Source organism: Python bivittatus, unplaced genomic scaffold (assembly GCF_059951505.1).
Source record: "Python bivittatus isolate LINGU-HERP-01145 unplaced genomic scaffold, Pbiv_v1 ctg000680_np1212, whole genome shotgun sequence".
In the NCBI taxonomy this organism is placed as follows: Eukaryota; Metazoa; Chordata; class Lepidosauria; order Squamata; family Pythonidae; genus Python; species Python bivittatus.
Genome location: NW_028277095.1, coordinates 5,643,701 through 5,652,675, shown reverse-complemented (window position 1 = coordinate 5,652,675; position 8,975 = coordinate 5,643,701). Strand labels below are relative to the sequence as shown.

The 8,975-nt window shown below is 45.2% G+C and overlaps 1 long non-coding RNA gene across 2 annotated transcripts; it reads left to right on the top strand.

Moving 5' to 3' along the window:
* Positions 1-3,238: 3,238 nt before the first annotated feature.
* On the top strand, positions 3,239-8,733 carry LOC112542557 (uncharacterized). 2 transcript variants are annotated; one of them, XR_003086268.2, is made up of 3 exons: positions 3,239-3,410; positions 5,504-5,734; positions 7,983-8,733. It is a non-coding gene; the product is annotated as an uncharacterized LOC112542557 (long non-coding RNA). The 2 variants fall into 2 exon arrangements; XR_015798140.1 differs by having other exon boundaries at positions 5,504-5,738.
* Positions 8,734-8,975: the final 242 nt, after the last annotated feature.

The following is an 8,975-nucleotide window of genomic DNA, read 5'->3' as shown; positions in this document are numbered from 1 at the left end:
CACTTCTGTTTTATTCATCACTTCAGGTTTATTACATGTTAGCTATCTTGTTTTAGGCAATATGTATTTTTACCTCATAGATTGTAATATTTTAGATTTATACATGCACAGGTAACTAACATACCATTATAGTAGCCTATATTACATTTTTATTAGAGAGACTCCTTGTTATGCTAATTTTATTGCTTTTTAATTAATTTGTTATGCTAGTATTTTATCTCACCCATTTGATTTTACTTCTGTGTCATTGGTTTTCAAATCTTGCTGGTCGCTGACCGAATAAACATTATTTCGTTTTATGCCTTTCCCCGGGAAGGTTTTCCAAGAGTCCAATTTTGGCACCGCTTCCCTGAGAAAGTTGGCTCGTGGCACCTTTTCCTGTCCGCCCCCCAGAGCCCTCTGCATCTCAGCTGCAGCTTCTTGGAAGGGCATGTCCTGTTTTCCTTTCCCTGAAGAGCTGGACTCAGGAACGTTGAGATTCCCGGCTTCCTTCAGCCAGGATACATCCCATTCCGCTGACTCAGGACCAGCTGCATCCCAAAATCTTGGAGGAAGGAGCTCAAAGCCACAACAGACAAATGTGTGTGTGGGGAGGGGGGGGGGACACAGAGTGGAAGTGGGGTGGGGGATGGGGATTGGGAAATGGCTTACATTTTTACAGTTTCCCAAAACATGAGATTCTCAACTCCAGGGCGATTCACCCAGGCTGGTCAGCAACCTTAAAGGTGGGCTCAGTTGGCCTGGTAAACCCTAAAAGTTAGCAAAACACAATGGGGGGGTTCATTTGAGGCTCAAACAACTGCCACTGTACTAGGTCAGAGGGAATGACACTAGGGAAGAGGGAATGGCCTGGAGGGACAGGAGGAAGTTACTACCAAGCCAACGGTCAGATAAAAGAGGACCGAGTCTGGGGTAGGAATGTAACCTGAGAAAACGTCTCAGACCAGACCCTCCCTAGTTCTCACGAAAATAAAGGGAGGGAGGGGGGAAGCACATTCAGACTTGCGAGATTCTGTTACTATAGCTTTACAGTAAAAGTAGGACTGACCTACTTTTGATTCCTAGTCTGATCTACCTTGAAGACTGACACCTGTCAGGCCCAGCCCAAGAACAATGATGAAACAGTCCAGTCTAGTATAGTTCCTTTATTTTCTCACACCATATAGACAGAATCTTGCCAGACTAAATCTATACTACTGCAACTAGTGGGTATACCCTGGGAGATTCTAGGGAGTGGCTATCCCGAACCTCTTATGCTTCCCGTGCTCCTGCTCCAGACTGTGTTGTCTTTTTTTTCCTTGCCCTTCCTGGAATGCGCCCTCTCCTTCCTGATAGCCTTGATCTCCCACATCACCCTCCTCCTCATAGATACATTCCATCACAACACCTGTCCACAAGACATGCAAAGGAAACGAATGAGTTTCCACAATGCACTGAACCACAAGCCACCCAACGATAGTATAGCTTCATCTAGCCAAACCCAGCCACTGTTTCATATAAGTAGTTTTGTTTCCCCAAGGCAGGGGTATCCATGGTGGTGGTGGTGGGGATGTCAGCATTTCAAGGTAGGTCAGGTCAGGAAACAGACCCCACAAGAATGACTGGAACTCTACTTTATTGAAATAGAATTTACTAACTGAATCTTGAAAGCGTGACCATGTCATTCTTTCCCTCCCTCTTATACCAAGGAGAGTCAAGGTGGGGCAACATTAAGTTCCTTTCTTACACAATTCATCCTTTCCCAGGCTTAATTCATGTTTTGCTAACTGCCATTGCATTCCTACCCTAGATCATTTATGTGGTTTTCTACACTGTCGTCAACAAATGTCAAATGTTTATTAAGATGATCGTATATTGTAATTTTAATCGATTTTCACTGTTTTGTAAACCGCCCAGAGTCGTTTCAATGAGATAGGCGGTGACAAATTTGATATATAAATAAACAAACAAACAAATACATAAATAAAATGGCAGCTTTGATTGCACAGTTGTCACTGCCACCTTGATACCCTCCCCTTGCTGACACCCCTGTCAGGAAAGGGAATGAGCTGAGAAGGGTAGCCGGGAGTGGTCACCACCACCATGGCCTCCAAGCTCCATTTCCTGACTTGATTGCCTAAGTCCACCTAACGACAGAGCCGGCTCGGTGCTGCTCCCATTTCTGAAGTTTGGCTGGTGCCATCCAAATGCGTCCCATTTGTAGCCAAAGAAGATGCACTCGTTTATTTATCGATTTTGATCTGCTCTTCTGGTCAGGTGGCACTGCTGACTTTGAACTGGGTGACAAGCTGGTCACTATCCCTTCCCTTCAAATACTTGAAACACTCTTCCCAACGCTTCAGACAAACAATACCTTTGGTAAAATCATTACAGGAGGAGAGCCGTGTTCGTTAGGGGGGCAAAAACCGCGGAGGAGTTTGATAGCACCTTTTCTGAATAACACATTTCATGAAAAGGCAGACGCTGGCTCACTCCATCACAGTATCAGAACCTAGGTGGACATTACACGAACATCAAGAGTATCATGAAGTTCAAGAATATTAAGGAGGAGTCTGGTAGCACCTTTTCCAACTATCCAATTTTGTTAAAAGAGACAAAATTTGTGAGCCACAGCTCACCTCACCAGATGCACAACATAGCTACAGCTCATAAAAGGTTGTGCCTTTTAATAAGATTGGTTAGTCGGAAAAGGTGCTACCAGACTCCAGATTTTTTGTAAAATCCTTATTCATGTCCTAGTCCTCTCTCCATAGGGCAGCACAGTCCATTTTGGTAACATCCAAATACTCTGGACGTGTCTCTCAACAGATCTAGCTCAGAGAAGAGGCTGGGATAGACCAAAAAAACATGACTTGACTATAGTTTGTCCCTCAGTTAATATCCAAGTTAAATGTTCTAGTTCCTGGTTCACCTGTCAACAATAGGACTACCAGTCATAAATCCCCCAACCCTACCATATAGGAGAGTTGTAAGATTTCCTGTCAGGCTTATAATGGGCCAACTTTTTTTTGTTTTAAAAGTTAGAAGAATGCTGAGCCTGGTGAATAATGGGGGTGGAGATTTGGGTCTGACCTTCCTGCCTCCCTTAGTCGCTGAAACGTGGACTTTCATTCAAGTCTGAATTTCTATTCTGGAAATCTTTCCGGCTGGTGGGGGAGAAAACCAGCTCCCTTCTCCCCCGTCCCTCCAACCGTTTTGCTGTTTTCTTCCTTCCTTTCTCAGCCAGCTTCTGCCTCAAAGAACGCGGCTCTTGGATGGGAAAGCCGGTTGAGGACGCAGCTGACGGGGCCTGGAAGCTGCTCCTCACGTCAGCAACATGTTATTTGGCCTTGCTGAGTCCGGGATCTGCAGCAAAAACAAAGTCCCTTCACCTCCTCCTTTCTTCTCCAGGCACCTGCGTGCTGCATCCGGTGAGTTTCCAGGCAAACCCAAAAGCGTGGACTTTAACACAGGAAGGGGTGCAGAGGGGGCACTTTGGTTGAGGCCAAACACCATATGAAGTGGACGCTGAGCTTCTGTAGGTAGAAATATGGAAGCTTTGTGGGTGCAGGTCTCACAGACCTCTCGATGGATGCTTGAAATTTGACTGTCTGAATTGAAGTGGAATACAGTATAAATGTCCCCCTCCCCAACTTGCCATTCTGCAAGGGACAATTGTTTAAGGAGACCTGCTTTACCATATTTTTTTTTCTTGTCTTTTTCCCCCCTTGTTTAAGGAGACCTGCTTCACCATCCTGCCTTCAGTTATTCTTCACCCTTCCATCCTTCAATGCTCCCCACAGCAGGTCATTTCATGGCCCTCGTTGAATCTTGACTTCTCCAGCCTTCTCCAACTAGGTGCCCTTCCAATGTGGAAATTCTTATTGTGAGGACTAGGTCAGCCTTCAGCCTTCAGTAGATCCCTTCCCAGGCCCCACCAACTGTGTCCTCCACAGGCTTTCCCATCCAAGAGCTGAACAGCTCAATTCTGACTGCTTTCCTATAGGAGTGAAGGTGCTATCTGAATCTCCCATGGGAAGCTCTTCCAAAGGATAGGTGTGACTACAAAGAAACCCATATTTCTCATTGTCCTTTGAATCTCCTGTAGGGAAGGAGCCCACTTGAAGGAATCAGGGTGCCGAGCCATATAGAGCTTATAGGCCAAAACCAGCTCTTTGAATTGCCCCTATAAGGCTATTGGTAACCAATCCAGGGTCTGCAGCAGCAGTGTTAGGTTCAGGAACAGCTCTCACCTATCAACGGGGGTGGGTGGGTTGCATTTTGCACCAATTGCAACTTCTGAGGAGTGTTCAAGGGCAGCCCCACATTGAGTGCATTGTAGCAATCTAACTGGGAAGTGGCATGAACAAGAGTCCTTCCTCCTTCTGCAGGAAGGACTGCCACTGATGCACCAGGCAATGCTGAGCAGACTCCTGTAGCCATGACCTCCACTGGCCATTGAGTGACCCTAGGAGGACCTCCATGTCACCAACCAGCTCTTTCGGGGGACTGTTTCCCCATCCAGACACAACTAGAGGAGATCATCAGATGGTTACTGAACAAATAGTAGTTCAGTCTTCTGGGATTCAACTTCAATCTGATTTTCCCCATCCAAATTCTACAGCCTGCAGGTTTTGGGCCAGGACTTCTATTTTATCTCCTGCCAGGCCTGGAATGGAGATGTATGTCTGGGTATTATCAGCGTAGTGATGATATCTCACACTGAACCAATGGATGACCCTCTCCCAGCAGCTACATGTAAATGTTAAACAACAGGAGGGACCACTGGAACAACCAGAAGTAGAGATTTTCTCCCCACCTCCTCTGATTCAGGAAGGAGCAAACCCACCATAGCACCATGTCCCCAGCTGTCAGCCCATACAGGCAGCCTGGAAGGACACCATAATTAATGGGAAAAATGGCTTCTGTGCTTCTTGAAAAGAGAATGTTGAAACGAAGGATGGGAGGTAGCTTCGGAAAGTGCATGCAGTAAGAAAGGCAAGGCAATTCTTTGTTTCTCAGATCTTCCAAAAGTAGCAGCAGTCTTGGAATACTAATGATACAATTGTCCTCCTTTTCTAAAAAGTAAATTGCAAAAAAGATAATAGTAGGGAGCAGGGTCAATGCATAGAGATATCCCTCAAATTGATCTTGAGTTACTGAATTATTTTCTCTGCCCTTTTGAAGCCAAATAAGCAGTGGAGGGGTCAGAAACGTGGTGATAGCCATGTTTTGTTTTTATTTGGTTTGGGTTTTTCATTTATTTTTGTTTAGCAATGAAGTATTCTTTTTCGTATTTCTCCCTTGAAACTTATTTTAAACAGAAACTGTGGGCAATATTTCACTTCTGAAGAGGAACCTGAACGTTGAGCCCAAAATGGTCCATTTAATACCCTTTCGCACTCACGGGTAGGACTCTGAAGAAGGACAGATGGTGTTCCCTTGGAAGTTCCCCACGTTATCATCGGATCTCGGTTTTGAATGGATTCCAGACTGAATGCAGCATTCTGCTCTCTCATTTCAGCTGTGCTTTATATTTGGAGCTGAGTCAAACATAAGCCTAGCCTGCTGGTGGAGAAGACTGCTAATGAAAGAGCTTCAGCATGGCTTTGGCATGGTCCAAGTGAAGCCCCAAAAGAGGGTCTTCCAAGAACAGGAGAATCACGTGTCCTTCATTTCCTATCAGATCCTGGACTTACACACTGCACCACACTGGAACTGTCTTCAATATTTGTTTTCCTACCAGCTTCACCAGGTGGGTAAGTAACAAAACTGGAAACCCACTAGGAACACCCCCAAACCGATCCTTTCTTCTCCTGTGACGTGGCGGTTTTGGGACCTGGAAGATCTGAGCTATGATTGTTCTAACTGTTTTGAAAAAAGGTCATTCTTCGCTGCCTGCCGAAAAAGCTGTTTTTCTTTTCAGAAGCAAAAGAAAGGCAGGATGTAACATTAAAAATAAACCTAAATAATGTCAGAGAGAAAAGAGGCTAGACAATCCTGATTTTTCAGGGTTCCCTCAATAAACAGCCATCCGGGACTGCTTAGCCTTGCTTGGCCAGCAGACATTTAGAATTTGGAGACACACTCACAAAATGGAGGCCAAGATGGAGCATACCAGGCACAAAACTCCCATTTATTAACTGATGAGATTACAAAGGTCCCTGTTGCTTCCCCCCCCCCCCCGCCAAGTAGGTGGCATATTTTTAGAGGTGTCTGCAAAGGGGAGGTCAAAAAAGTCAAGGTGGCAACTGCAACCGCAAGATTGAAGCCCCACCCCTTTTCTATGTGATTCATGTTGCATGTAAACAAGGGATGGAGTGTCAGTTGTGCGGTCATGGCTGCCATCTTGACTCTTTTGACCCCCTGTGGGCACCCCTGCAGGCTTCCAAATAAAGTGCTAGTCTGCAGGCATGAAGTAATTTTTGAAGAACACCTTGGAGGCTCAGTGGCCCCAGCATCTTTCCTGGAAAAAAAAGGTGCTGTAGGAAGTTGTTATTTTCCCATGGAGCAGACTAGCTTCCCATTTAACTTTCCTCTTAAATTAAAATAATCTAAAACACATTTTAACATTCAGGAGGCTGGCAGTAAGGGAGGGGCCGAAGACATGTGGGCCTCTGTGGGTGCCTCTGCCAGTAAGCTGATCAAATTGCCATTTTCAGTGTGGTTCATAACTATCTTTAATCTGGAATCCAAGGAGGCTTTAAAATGCACAAAAGCAGAATATAAATATCCTTTAATGAACCAAACAAGTAAGACTAAAAACATGGTCTGTAAGACCACAGCTCAACAGTAGCACACTGATTACTGTTTGCTTGTTTGTTTAAATATATAAATTTCCAGGCCACCCAACCCAACTCCAAAATGTGGCTTCACAAAGTTAAAAGAGCAACAGTTCCCTAAAAACAGCAACCACCTCTGAGCGTGCAGAAGCTGCCTTCCTTCCCTCCCTCCCTTAAAGGGCTTCTCCCAACCCAAGACCCCACGGAAAAGCTGGGCTTTTAAAGAAAGCTTGGAGGTGGGTACGGTGGGGAGGGCCATATGAATCTCTGGGGAGATGCCCCTTCCAAAGGGCTGGTGCTGCAACAGAGAAGGCCCCCCTCCTGGGCCCTGGTAGATGACACTGTCTGATTGATGGGGCCCAAAGCAAGACAATTGATGGGGCCCAAAGCAAGACAACTCCGTTGGAGCTCACAGGATGGGGAGACAGCGTTGGAAACAGGTGGTCCCTCAAGTAGCTAGGAGCTGTGCCAAGTAGGGCTTCAGAGGTGGTAACCAACACCTTGTATTGAACTTGGAAGCCAACTGATAATCACACAGTTCACACAGCAGGGTTCTGACATGAGCAGAGTGAGGCCTGCCTATCGCTGCTCATGCCACCACTTTGTTGACCAGCTGTAGCTTCAGAGTGGTCTTCAAGGACAGCTCCATGCAGAGTGTGTTGCAGGAGTCCGCTTCCAAAGGGACTATGGCATGAGTGACTGTAAGGAGAGCTTCTCCATGCAGGAAGGAGTGTGGCTGCTGCACAAGCTGAACCTGTGTGAAGGCCTTCCTGGCCACAGCTGCCACCTGCAAGACCTCCACCGCATCACTTGGCCAGTCAGGAGTTCAGATGTCCAACTGAGTATCATCTGCACATACTGCTGATACCTGATCCCAGACCTCCCCCAGTGGCCTCATGTAGTGATTAAACAGTAAAATATGAAACAACAACAGCAACCACAGGAGAGACAAAGGTATTAAGCTCTGTGGCATTCCACAAAGCAGGGCCCTCAGATTTGATCTCTCTGCTTCCCAATGTTGACCGGCAGCAGCCTTGGAGAAAGGAAGAGAACCACTCCCATTCCTGTTGCCACAACTGGTGCAGAAGGATACTATGAGTGAAGGCATCCAAAGCTGCTGAGAGATCAAGGAGAACCACAATGGTATCACTGCCCCATCCTGGCTCCACCATAGCTCACTAAAAATGTGACCAATATCATCTCTACGTCTCTACATTTCAGGTAACAAAGGAGAAGAAAAACCTCTGAAGGCTGCTGCCAGTCAGAGTGAGCTGTACTGGTCTCATCTGCTATAAGGCCACATCTGAGACAGAACAGCTGACTTTTCAGCCTGTTTGCACCTTGAAAAACTCAAAAGCAACATAAATCACCAACTTGGCAAGTACACTATACACTATATAATTTTATAGCTGTATTCATCAAAGAGGGTTTTAAAAGCTTGATTGGTTCCTGGCATTATTCTTGTAGATTGGAATAAGAATGCAGATAACAAGTGGGATGTTGCCTGAAAAACTGATACTTGCCAAATGGTAAATCTTCACTGAACTATGTCACATTTTAAAGAAGGGCATACTCTTACTGATTATTGTTTTCTAACATTATACATATGAAGAGATATGCCCCTAACCTTCCCAAAAAGCTTGCAACCTAGAAAACAACACAGAGAAGGCAAGAGAAAAATGGAAGGGAAAGAAGGTTGGGATAAACAAGGGAAGAATACAAGTTCGATGTTATAACAAAACATCTAATGGAGCCTTCATTACATTAGGGCATGAAAATTAAGGACTCGAGAAAAGGGCTTCAAAGAACAGGTAGGTTTTGAAGAGAGAGGCAAAGTGTCTTTTTTCAATGTTCAAGAGGCTACTTTACAGAGGACAATCTTTTGTCAGAAAATGTCCTCTACTTGAAGGGAGGTCTATTCCAAGCCTGCTTTAAAGAGAAAGAATAACAAGAAGAGAAAGCAGTGGAGGCTTTGAAGATACCCATCAATAGATAGCAGACTTTATTATTATGTTGAGATAAGCTGTATTTTTCTTTAAGTTATAACATTACTAAATCTATTACCTTCTGCTCAAAATCTATCTCTGCTTATCTCTCTTGGTTGATGTGAGTTGGGACCCTGCGCTTGGTTGATGTGAGTTGGGACCCTGCACTCCATGATTGGTGGGATATTGTTCACAAGTTGTCCCTTTCCAGGGATACCTGAGGTTCCCC